The 12178-nt window shown below is 35.0% G+C and overlaps 1 protein-coding gene and 1 non-coding gene across 4 annotated transcripts in view; both read left to right on the forward strand.

Annotated features, from left to right (window-relative positions):
- SGCZ (sarcoglycan zeta) overlaps positions 1-12178 on the forward strand; it is a 385242-nt gene that overhangs the window by 62688 nt on the left and 310376 nt on the right. The window lies entirely within an intron of this gene.
- Positions 2132-2238, forward strand: LOC111821709 (U6 spliceosomal RNA). The gene has a single exon (XR_002825055.1). It is a non-coding gene; the product is annotated as a U6 spliceosomal RNA (small nuclear RNA).

Consider the following 12178-nt stretch of genomic DNA (forward strand, 5'->3'; position numbering starts at 1 on the left):
AAAGTGGTAGATAAAAGTGTTAACTTTGTATAAGTCATTGTTCTCATTGTAATTTAAAAAAAAATTATTTTGTTGTTGCTGTTGAGAATATACACAGCAAAACATACACCAATCCAACAGTTTCTACATGTACTATTTAATTACATTGATTACATTCTCAGAGTTTCTCAATTATTCTGACCCTCCCTTTCGGAGTTGTTCCTCTCTCATTAATATAAACTCACTGCCCCCTAAGTTTCCTATCAAATCTTTAGAGTTGCTGTTGTCACTTTGATCCATTATAGATCCAAAAATAAAAAACCAAACCTCCTGCCGTAGAGGCAATTTCAACTCTTAGCAACCAATATTGATAGTTCTTAAAAAAACATAATGCTCAAGGCAGACCATTTTTGCTAGTTAAGCTAAAGTATTATTTGTAAGTAATGGTTTTAAGAAGACTTCAGGGGATGTTTTTGGTTTAAGATTTAAAGATTATCTCAAGGCAATAGTTTCAGGGGTTCATCCAGAAAGTCTAGAGTCCATGAGAATTTGTAATTCTTTTCTGCATTTTCCCCTTTTTGATCGGGATTCCTCTATGGAATCTTTCATCAAAATGTTCGCTAATGGTAGCCGGACATCATCCAGTTCTTCCAGTCTCATGGCAAAGGGGGCAGTTGTTCATGGAGGCAATTAGCCACACATTCCATATCCTCCTTCCATTCCTGACTCTCCTTCCTCTGTTGCTCCAGATGACTAGAGACCAGTTATTGCACCTTGGATGGCAGCTTGCAAGCTTTTAAGACCTCAGACGCTAAGCAACAAACTAGGGGATAGAACAGAAGCATTAAACATGTGACTAGGCCAGTTAATTGGAATGTCCCAAGAAACAATGACCCTAAATCTCCAAGCCAAGGAATTAAGTACCATGAGGCGTTTGTTGTACCGAAACATCTTCAGCAGCTACTTTTTTTTTGTTTGTAATTGTTGTAAATGTATCTATCTCACAACTCTTGCAGATTCAACTTTTTACAGGTGTACAACTTATTGACAGCAATTACAATAATTGGCTGTACAACCCTACCCTTAATCAATGAAATTTTTCCATCACCATTAACACCTTTTTTTCCCACTTTCTCCCACCCCTGGTAACTGCTAATAAACTTTGATCTCTGTACATTTGTCTTTTCTTGTCTTTTTATATAAGTGAGGTCATACAGTATTTGTCCTTTTGTGATTTGCTTATTTTGCTCAGCATAATGTCTTCAAGCTCCATCCATATAGTAACGTGTGTGAAGCCTTCATTTCTCCCACTGGCTGAGTAGTATTCCATTGTATGCATGTACCCCTTTTTGTTTATCCATCTGTCATTGTAAGTTTTGAATGCAACAGGGATCTCTTACAAAATGGCTTTGTTAAACTAATTTGCTGATAATGAATTCTCAAGCAAAAGTCGAATTCTACAAGAACTTTATATTGTTTGTTCATATTTAATAAAATTAAGGGTCTGGAAGTACTGATGTGTTCTGTAAAATTTAATTACCTTCTTTTCAGTCCCGTTGCTTTGTGGTGTTTCATCTTTACATTAAAAAGTATAAATAATTAGGGTTGAAAATTTCTCTTTTAGAGGCTGTTGCTGTGTCTATGAAAAAGAGAAGTGTGAATCCTCAGAAAATAATTAAAATTATTCTTTAATTATTAGTTAAGCAATAAACCAAAACACCTTAATGTATTTTATATATGATAATGGGATACAGAATAGTTAGTTCAAATTTTTATTCATAATACACTATAAGACAAATATCGATCTATAATTCTTTAGCTTCCAGTAAGAGAATAAAGATGCCTTCTTCACAGCAAGACAGTGGAGGATACCAGGTTGAGATCTGAGAAATAATCAGAAGAAGCAAGATATATGATTCTAGCATTCAGAACTGCTTTCCATGTGGGGACATTTGCCTCTTTGGAGGAAGCAGCTTGAAAGTCCAAGGGGCACCTTTGTGAACCTCAAGAACGTAAGGGACAAATCTGTTTTTCAAAACCTGTCTAGAATGGAGACCCTCGTGAATCACCCAGGGTGGCCTGGGAGCCAAAGGAACTGTTTACTAGGAGAAAGAAATACCAGAATTAAACCAGTCTTAACACTTACTATAGAGTGGAAACTTTGACAGCACCATTCTAAAAATTGGAACAATACAAAGCACACTAGCATGGTCCCTGCATAAGGAAGACGTGCAAATCCATAAAGTGTTCCATATTTAAAAAAAAAAAAAAAAGATGTTAAGTTGATTGAGGGACTACTGATTCCCCCAGGCACCTAGCAAAAGAACATTCTCTCTAGAGCAAGATAAGATCAGCCAAGGACTCAGAAATATTCTAGGTATTAAACTATTCCCAAGTAATGAGCTTTGCCCTTGGGAAGTATAATTGAACTAAATTGTCACTGAACTAAAGAGCAATGGATTGAAATCATGAACATTTCAATACTCGAACCCTTAGAATCTGGACGTAACATGTACAGTGTTAATCAGTTCATTTAAGTAACAACAAAATAAAGAGAAAGGAAGACCTAATGTTATGGTTTCCATATGGCATAAAGCATTATAATTTGCCATATTTCATTTTCCTATATTATTTTTATCATTCCTTACACATGCCATGGACTAAAAAATCAATATATATGTAAGCATCAAAAATCTTTGTTTCAGAATGGTATTATATTCTTATTTATAGTAGACATAAGAAGAAAATTTGGTATACGATTACATTAGGAAATTAAGTAGAATATAAGCGACCCTATAGAAAATGAGACTAAAGGTATCTCCAGATTGCATCTAATATGCCAGGGTATAACAGTTAAGCTAAGAAAGAGAACAATTTGGATAACCTAATAATGGTAGATGATTCCATTACATGGGAAAGTCAAAAATAAGAAATGTGAATTTGCTCTTCCCAAATCTGGATCAGTTCCTAGGGCTTCTCCTAGTGTGGACATGTCACTGCATTGATTGTGATATTTAAATATCACATATATTTTCATATATGTGAAACTACTTCAGCCTGTGATATTTGACATGGCTATCTATTCCAGTGTGAAGGGAGAAACTGGCTCTGCTGGGGTTAATGCGATATGTATGCTGATACTTTTGACTCTGCACGATTTCCATCTTAAAAATTAACTTCAAAACTTATGTCTTAGCTTCCTAAGACTACTGTAACAACCATAATCTACATGACTTAAAACAACAGTAATTTACTGTCTCATACTTCTGAAGGCTAGACATCCAATGTCAGGGAGTCAGAAGGGCCCTGCTTTCTCCAAAGGCTCTGGGGGAAGTTCCCGCCTTGTCTCTCCCAGCTTCTGGTAGTCCCAGGTGGTCCTTGGTTTGTGGCATGAAAGCATAACTCCAGTCTCTGCCTGTCTTCTCACATGGCTATCTTCCCTCTGTGTCTCTCTGTCTCTGTGTCTCTCCTCCTCTAATAAGCACACAGGTCATACTGGGTTAGAGCTAACCCTACTCCAATATGACCTCGTGTTAACTAATTACATTTGCAAAGACTCTATTTCCAAAGATTGTCACCATCACGGAGGTTAAAAGCTCGAACATATATTTTTAGGGTACACATCTGATAACAGTCTGCCCTTTGCCCACCACAAATTCATATCCTTCTAATGTGCAAAATACACTCACCCCATCTCAACATTTCTAAAAGTCTTAACCAATTCCAGCATCAACTCTAAGTCAAAAATCTTATGTAAATATAATCAACTCAGAAAGTCCCAAATCTCATCTACTAAATCTTTTAAATCAGGTATGGGCAGAATCTGAGTATTGTCCATCCTAAGACAAATTTCCTCTTCATCTCTTCATCTGTGGACCCATGGAACACAGAAACTTTGTCTCTGGTGATTAAGTGCCACCACTTGGTCCCTACCGCCTCAGGATCCAATTATCCCCACTGCATTTAAAGATCACGGTTCAGTGGCAGCAGTTCCCAGTATAATTTCTTAATTACAAAGAAGAATAGCTGCAGAGCATTTCAGAGATACTGGGGCTCCCCTTACAAATTTATTTCTCACAGTGGTGGTGAAAGATGTGCCCTTTGACCCTTCAGGTGGGTGAACAGATCTTACATGAAAAATCTAATATCCTGTCTTTGGATACCTTGTTCTAGAGTATTTCAAGGCAGTTCTGGGATTTTAACTTTAGTTAGTGTAGACCACCTTTTCGTCCATGTTTCAGCCAACTGTGCAAACTGTTACAGCTCTTTGTAACCCCTCGAACTAAAACATTGAATTCAGAATCTCTGATTAGTGAGCTCATGTCAATAAATTTGACCTAATCCAACTTCACGTTCCTTCCACCATTATGCCGCACCCTCATATCCATTCTAACACATATTCCCAGATTTATGTCTGTATAACTTGGAAGAATCATGCCGTTATCTTGGTGTATAGTGAACCTCCTCATCGTTCACGCTTTGTACCTCACTTTCAAGGCATGTTAGGACTTGAATATGCTTATAGGTCTGGAAGACAAGAGAGTTGGCGGGGTAGGTCGTGAGGCGAGTCTGCAGTGTCTTATAAGACAGCTACCTCAGGAGAGGCCATTGCAGTTTCTTCAGGCAGAATAGAGTTAACTTCCACAGAGAGGGGCGATAGGGCTGCTTCTTTTGACAATGGAGACTCAGCAGAAATTAGGGTTTGATGTTCCTAGCTTCATCAGGATCTGCCCATATGTCTCCATGGCATTTTCAAAATCCTTCCCAATCAATGCCCTCACTTTAACAGTAGACAACCTGTGACGTTTGAGGTTCCGTTTGCCTTGGACTTCAGCCACCTGCAGGATGAGACTCTGAGCTTCCTTTTGGGAAGCGTCAGTCCTGGGGCTGCAGGAGATAAAGGTTTCCTATAGAGAAGACATAGAAGATTTCAAGTTATTTACGCAGAGCTTTAGCTGGAAGCTGAAGTGCTGATCTCATCCTTTTCTTTTCCCACTTTCTCGAGCACAGTTAGGAGCAACCAGCCAATCTTATTATACTTCTTAGTTTTACTAAAACATTATAAGTTATCAAACACATAGCCACCCAGAACCTTGCCTTTTATAAGCATTTGACTAGGAATATTTCACATATCTCTATTGCCACATCGGATTCCCTGTTTTGCTCTTAAGGCCTTTCAACAGATTAGTTGAGGCCCACTCAGATTATCAAGGATAATCTCCTTTACTTGAATTCAACTGACTCTAGATGCTAACCACATCTACAAAATACCTTCACACCAACACTCAGATCAGTGTTTGATTGATTCACTGAGTACTAGGATCGCTATGAGTCAGAATTGACTGGAGGGCAACGGGTTTGGTTTTTTTGTGTTGCCTGGCCGAGCTGGCACATAAAAAAACTAACTGTCACTTCATGTATCCAGTTAAACCTCAGAGAGGGATTCTAAAACAAAGCACAAGAAGATGAGAGTCAATCCTGCATAAATTAGCTATCTCTGTCTCAGTCCTTAAATAGCTTTTTTTGTTTTCTTGCTTTACTTAGTGATTTCCAGCCCTTTAGAAGTAGAAACAAAACTGAAAACTTACACAGTGTTGGCAAAAGTGTGTCAATTCAGAGTAAGATCCCTGGGCAAATTTTTGTTGATGTTAACTCCTCTAATAGAATTTACATATAATAATTTTAATATAAAACATAATATGTATTATTATAAGGCAACAAGTGTATCTCTAAAAAATGTGATTGTTATGGTGCTAATGATTTTTAAGGTTCATTACCAGCAATGAGCTTTTGGGGTTTTTATTCTGTTAATCACCTTAATAAATGACACAAACATTTATTGGATACAAATATGGACCCATTATTTTATATTTGATTCACACGGTAATTTGTTGACTTAAGTATCATGATCTCCATTTTACAGATGAAGAAATTGACTAAAAGAAGTATTTGGATCAAAACCATACAATTGGCAATTGACAGACATGGATTATGATTCCAAGTCCATTTTATTCCAAACCAGAACTCTTCCTATACACTATAACATTGTTTTTCATATGTCCAAAAAAAAAAAAAAAAAGACAATTGCTTGACTAACCAGGATAGGATTGGAGTTTTTTGAGAAGTGTATCAATACAATTTTTTTTCATTTAAAGAAACTCAATTTATATGTCAAACTTTTAAAAATATATCAAACCATAATACTATAACTATTTGAGATTTTTTTAAAAACAATGATAGATGACTTGCCTTAGTCAATCTTTTATAGTTATTAATTGAAAGAGTTTGAATTTAAAAATTATTTAATTATAACATTTCTCTTTGATACAGTCCATGAAAATTCATCTTGCACAGTCATATTAATAGCAAACTGTAATTGAAATGGAAACGTAAAGAATATCAGGGTTATGTTTGTTAGACCCGAACGTAATTGAGTTGTATAGCTAGTTTCGTCATCCTTATAGCTATACTGTATAATTAGTTTGTATAAGTTGTTTCAATTATTGAATTGCCTCAATTTTAAGAGAAAGCCCGAGCCTATTAAAGTAGCATAAGCTCTCTAACAACATGGCGTATTTTGTACTCTTGTTCTATAGTAATTAAGAGATAGCAACTGCAAAAATTTGGCTTACATGACTAGGTGATGAGTAGATAAAATGAAACAATGCCTAATATTTTTATTTGCAATCACAGCATTTAAGTTATTGTGAATCATAGAGCACTAAACCCGAATTTCTTGATGTTATTGCAACAATAATCAATGTAATCTTGTTCTCAGGCTAGGTCTAAAGAGAAATACATCAATTCATAATTTATGCTACATATACATACATGGAGCCCTGGCGGCGCAGTGGTTAAGAGTTCATCTGCTAACTAAAAGGTCGGCAGTTGAATCCACCAGCCTCTCCTTGGAAACACTGTGGGGCAGTTCTACTCTGTCCTATAGGGTCATTATGAGTCGGAATCGACTTGACAGCAACAGGATTGGTTGGTATACATACATACAATTTACAAATATATTTATTTGTCTTAATCAAAAACTGTTACTTATTTTTGTTTTTACTTGCAATTTACAAGGACTTATTCATGAGGGTAGAATATGATGATTCTCTTGATAAAATATAATTTTCTCTGAATTTCCCTATCAACATAATTTTACATGTTCATAATGAATAGATTAGTATTGAAATCAAGTATCATTTATAACATAATTATTCTCTACCAATGATTGTCACTTTACCTGTAAATGTATAATCTAGCCCACCTCAGAGATACTAAATCTGTCTACGTAAGTGGAGTTTGAGCTTTAGTAATGCTAAATAGTTAATCAATATTATTAAAAGATCCACAGGTAACTCCAACATCCTGCTTGACAGTGAAAGATAAATCCCTTCTTGATCAAGCAACAAAAGACTCTTATGAAAATGCTGTGCTTAGATAAGAAAAGAAAATCGATTGTGTTTTGGAGAGGAAGTGGGTGGATGAGAGAGAGGAAGACTCAGAGAAAAGTCTGAAAAGAAAGGAAGTGAGATGGCAGTTTGCCAAAGGCCAAGCAGAATGTGTAATCCCTAACTCTGCAGCCCAGTTCTTGAGCAAATTCACAACACAAGAAATGCCGCATGTGTGTCGAAAATACAGCTCATGATGTGTGTGTGTGTGTTTGTGTGTGGCAACCAGGAAAACAGATGCGGTCCACACATAGGTTAATGCCAAGTCAAACAGGGTTTGCACATGTAAATGTGATCTGCAGAAGCGGAGGTGACTGTTGTTTCCAGGAGGTAGCAGAACTCAAGGATGTGAAAAGAGAGGTTAGCTTTAAAGACAAATGCTCAGTGTCGTCTTCAGCCAGAGACTCAAGGGGACCTGTATGCAGATTTCTCTGTGTTGCTACCTCCTCTGCAGAACTCCCCTCTGAAAATTCAAGGTGCTCAGTCCACTTTTCTGAAATATAATCTTTGCCTCCTCAGCTCGGAAGTATCTCCAGGGTCCTCTTGGGTTCTCCCTCCTGCAGTGTGGTCTAGTTAAATGTTTCCAGGGAGAAAGCAGAGGTGATGGTTTTCATCAGATTCCATATCCATTATTTTTGTACATGCACTCATAAAGCAAATGCCTTGCCAGCATTCCCTGCCTCTCTTTTTGAACTATCTAGAGTTCCTTACAATCTAAAGAACTCCATATAAAAGCAAACACACAAATATTTTAACTGTATATTCAGAGCTGAAGAATACAGAGTGCGGGAATGATACTAAATTAGAGATGGTATGAAATCACGTAAACTGGAAATATTTCAAGAACTGAAGAGAGATACAATATTGTACTGTATATTTCCTACACTTCCTTCCCTTTTATATTTTTAAACATAAGATAGCCTGGAATATTATGTGTTGTGATTAATTAGAGCACTTCAAAAAATTGCTTAGGATGTTTAGAAATTTAAGGTTAACATTTCGTGGTTATTAGAACAGCATAGATTTAGCTAAACAGAGCCATTTGTGAGCCTGTTAGACATATAGTTTTGGACAGATTTAGTGGATTATAAACTGCCAAAGGGAGAGAAAATAATGTAAAACTACTATGAGGAGGTATCTAATAAAAATAAGATAATTGTGTCATTTCTACCACCAGACTCAATTTAGAATACTGAGTAATAAAAATCACGAGTATGTAAAACAACCCACAGCGGTAAAAGCATAGAAATATGAATAGTAAATTTCAATGGAGAACATTAACATTCATTAACGAGCCTATAAAAGCAAATGCTTAAAGTGTAAGTACTCCAGTATCTCAAAGTTTGTTTGAAAGGTTTTGCCAGCAGCTTTAGGATCTTCTTTATTAATGAAATACAAAAGTGGAAGCCAGTGGAAATTCATACAAATACTTCCATAGATATTTTATAGGGTTAAATATTAATCATAAGTCTGTAATTTGTTAGTGTAAATTACTTGCAGAAGTGAAAAAGAAACAATGGGTGAACTAGAAAGGAAGAAAATATGATGTAAAGAAAAATAAGTAGAGGAGACTTAATCATGATTTAGAGAAACAACTTTTGCAACCAGAGGGGGTACGTTGGAGATTTTCCAAAGCGAACAAAGTATACGTGTTCTTTGGGTACTGGCTAATGTCACAGCTTGCCTTTATATCTTTTGGAAATCACAAAAGAAGGAAGGGTTATAGTTTTTATAGAACCGACTAGCACTGTCTCTTTCTGGGAGCGGCATAGAGGAGTTTGGGGCACTGATTCTCCAAGGCAGTAAGGCATGGAGCAAACACTGTGAATGTGGCATTCCACCAGGACTGTATTTAGTCCTTGTTTGGCCATTTAACTCTGACAGTTAAATTCACTTGAAAGGTAACTGAACTTGTTACAACTCCATTGTCTTACTTAACAATCATTGTTCTTGAAATGAATTACGCACGGAGATTCAGTTTTTTAAGTAACAACAGAAATGAGTTTCTATTTAAAAAAACTTCTTAATTTAATAATATTTCTTTAATTAATTACTTTTGTTATTCCCATTGCCGTCGAGTCAGTTCTGACTCATAGTGGCCTTAAAGGACAGAGTAGAACTGCCCCACAGGGTTGCCAAGGACAGGCTGGTGGATTCCAACTGCCGACGTTTTGGTTAGCAGCCAAGCTCTTAACCGCTACACCACCAGGGCTCCACTGTTGCTACTAGTTGCTTTAATTATACTCTGGCATGAATCCCCTAATTCTTTAAGATGAATTGGAAAACATGTCATTTATATAAGGAACTAATACTTTAGACTGTTATATATACCTCAAATAAAGGAAGTTATACATTTTCATTAGGATCGTATTAAAATATGATACTTTTGTTCTTTACAACCAGCAAATTAAGTACAAATCTGTTCAGTTTGTAATATGTGATTTGAGTTCTGTTACAATGAACTTTTGTACTTGAAATATTCCATTTTCTAAAACAATCATAAAATATTTAAAAACGTATAAGAAGCCATTGAAAAATTCCATATCATGATTGGTGAAGAGAAAACAAAAATCTGAACATTTAATGCTTCAGGAATTCATCATAGATTTTTGGTTGCTTCAACTGTAACAAAATCCAAAGAATAAGTTTAATTGCAGCAGATTTGACTTTTTCAAATTTGTCTCACACGTTTTGAGATGATGCACTTGCTAGATGAAAGCTGTCTTTGAATTAAAAAAAAAAAAATCTGACTGTCTGGTGACTAAAATCATTTGGATATAATAAAAGGTTTTGCCAAGGGCAGGTAATTGATTTTCAGCGTGAATTAGAATCAAATGGTAAATTTAAACATTGTATTTTCCAAATATAGTTTTGAAATTTTTTTGAAGGCAAATGCCTGTGCAATACATAATTTAGAAAAGTATTTTTTCCTACCTAATGGACAGATACATTTTAATTTTGCATAAAAGGTGACCTAGTATGATTAATCTTTTCTATTCCTGAAATAAATTCATACAGCTCTTCTATAAAGTAAAAGTATGCCTAAACATAGAAATAGAATTATGATCACTACCGCTACAAAGTGTGACTTTTAATATTAATCAAATAAGTTTAAGAACAGATTTTCAGCATCTCTTTCTGTGCGAACATACACTCTTAATATGAGTGTCTTGATATGTGTGTATGTTTATAGAATTAGGAGCACATAGGTGAAAGAAATAGTCTAAATCATTTCTATAGAATTTTTAATATTTGAAAAATGATTCAAAACTTTGGATGTTCACGTTTAGATTGGATTTGACCGTTATTCAAATGAAAAGAATATGATTACCATCACATCTGTTGAATAAATTATCTTTAGTACTTCAGTTGTGAGTATAAAACTGGTTTGTTTGTTTACAGAATGTTAAATTATATTGTTGCAAATTGTTCACCCAAGTAACTGATGACCTCCATCTAGGAAGATTTTTTATTCCTTTTAGTAAATTATTTCTTATTTTATCTATAATTTTTCCCCCATGGAATGAGTTACTCACAATTTGGCAGTAAATACTCTTACAGATGGGGAGATTATTCAAAGATGTTATTTTTCCATAGAAATTTTTATTTCTGCTGAAATATGGTAAGACGAGTTCATTTATGATGTATCATCAAATGTTTTCACTAGCACCTAGGTAACTGAAAATGGAGATGCAAAATTAGTATTTTTTTGGTAGAAATATCTATTTATGTAATAAATTTAGTATTTGAATGTTGTATATACTTTCTTTCCTGTATTATAGAGCTGGGTGTGGGAGATCAGTGATCTTTTTAATAACTTTATCTCATATGTGTAATGGAATAATAAAATTAAATAACTTTGGTTTAAAATGATGGCAATAGCAGATGGAGAAGAAAGTTTTCTCATTCTTAATTATCTTACATATGAAAAGTTAATTTGATCATAGTTAAAGGTTGCTATTTAAGCTATTATCTTAGTGAAATAGATTTTAATATATTTCTACAATAAGGCATAAACAGAGACCTTCATAAAAGATTGTAATATATTGTAATAGTATAGAAACAGGTGTGAATTTTATTATAGATTTCAATTTATTCTAAATTGCCTTTTTCATGCCCAGTGTCCTAGTTAGTTAGTTATTTTAACAGAACGCTTCCCAGCATTCTGAATTAGCAACACTTACGAAATGTAAGATACTATTTATTCTTTGTAAAGACTCACTGATTCCCACCCTACCATCACCTGGCACTCACCGGGTCTTGCAGTTCTTGAAAACTCACAGCACTGTGAGCTGCTTTTGTGGTTTCGAGTGACAGGGTGGCCTTTGCAAAATTTTATTTAGAAATTACTGTTAAACATTGTTGCTATCAATTTTGGGGGTGGTTTAAAGTGGAAAACATTAATTTCTATAATTATATTGTTACAGAAACAAAGTTAGCTTTTAAGCCATTATTAAGAAATAGGCACACGTATATACTAGTGTTTTTATTGGTATAGGAAGAATATTTACATATTGAAATGTTTCTTACCCCAGTTCTATAGGGAAAGACATTTGACTTGTGAGATAAGTGTAAGAAGACACCCCCTCTATTACAGAGAATGATGGATTTGCCACCTTTTGATATGTTTTCATACAGCTACTGATAGCACAGCTCATGACTGAAACAATTCTAATGAAATAAGTGTGGGTCATTTTATGTGTCACCTAGACTTCACAGAGGAATTGCAAAGTAAATGTGCAAAAATTGGG

The sequence above is a fragment of the Trichechus manatus genome, unplaced genomic scaffold, assembly GCF_000243295.1.
Source record: "Trichechus manatus latirostris isolate Lorelei unplaced genomic scaffold, TriManLat1.0 scaffold00099, whole genome shotgun sequence".
NCBI lineage: Eukaryota > Metazoa > Chordata > Mammalia > Sirenia > Trichechidae > Trichechus > Trichechus manatus.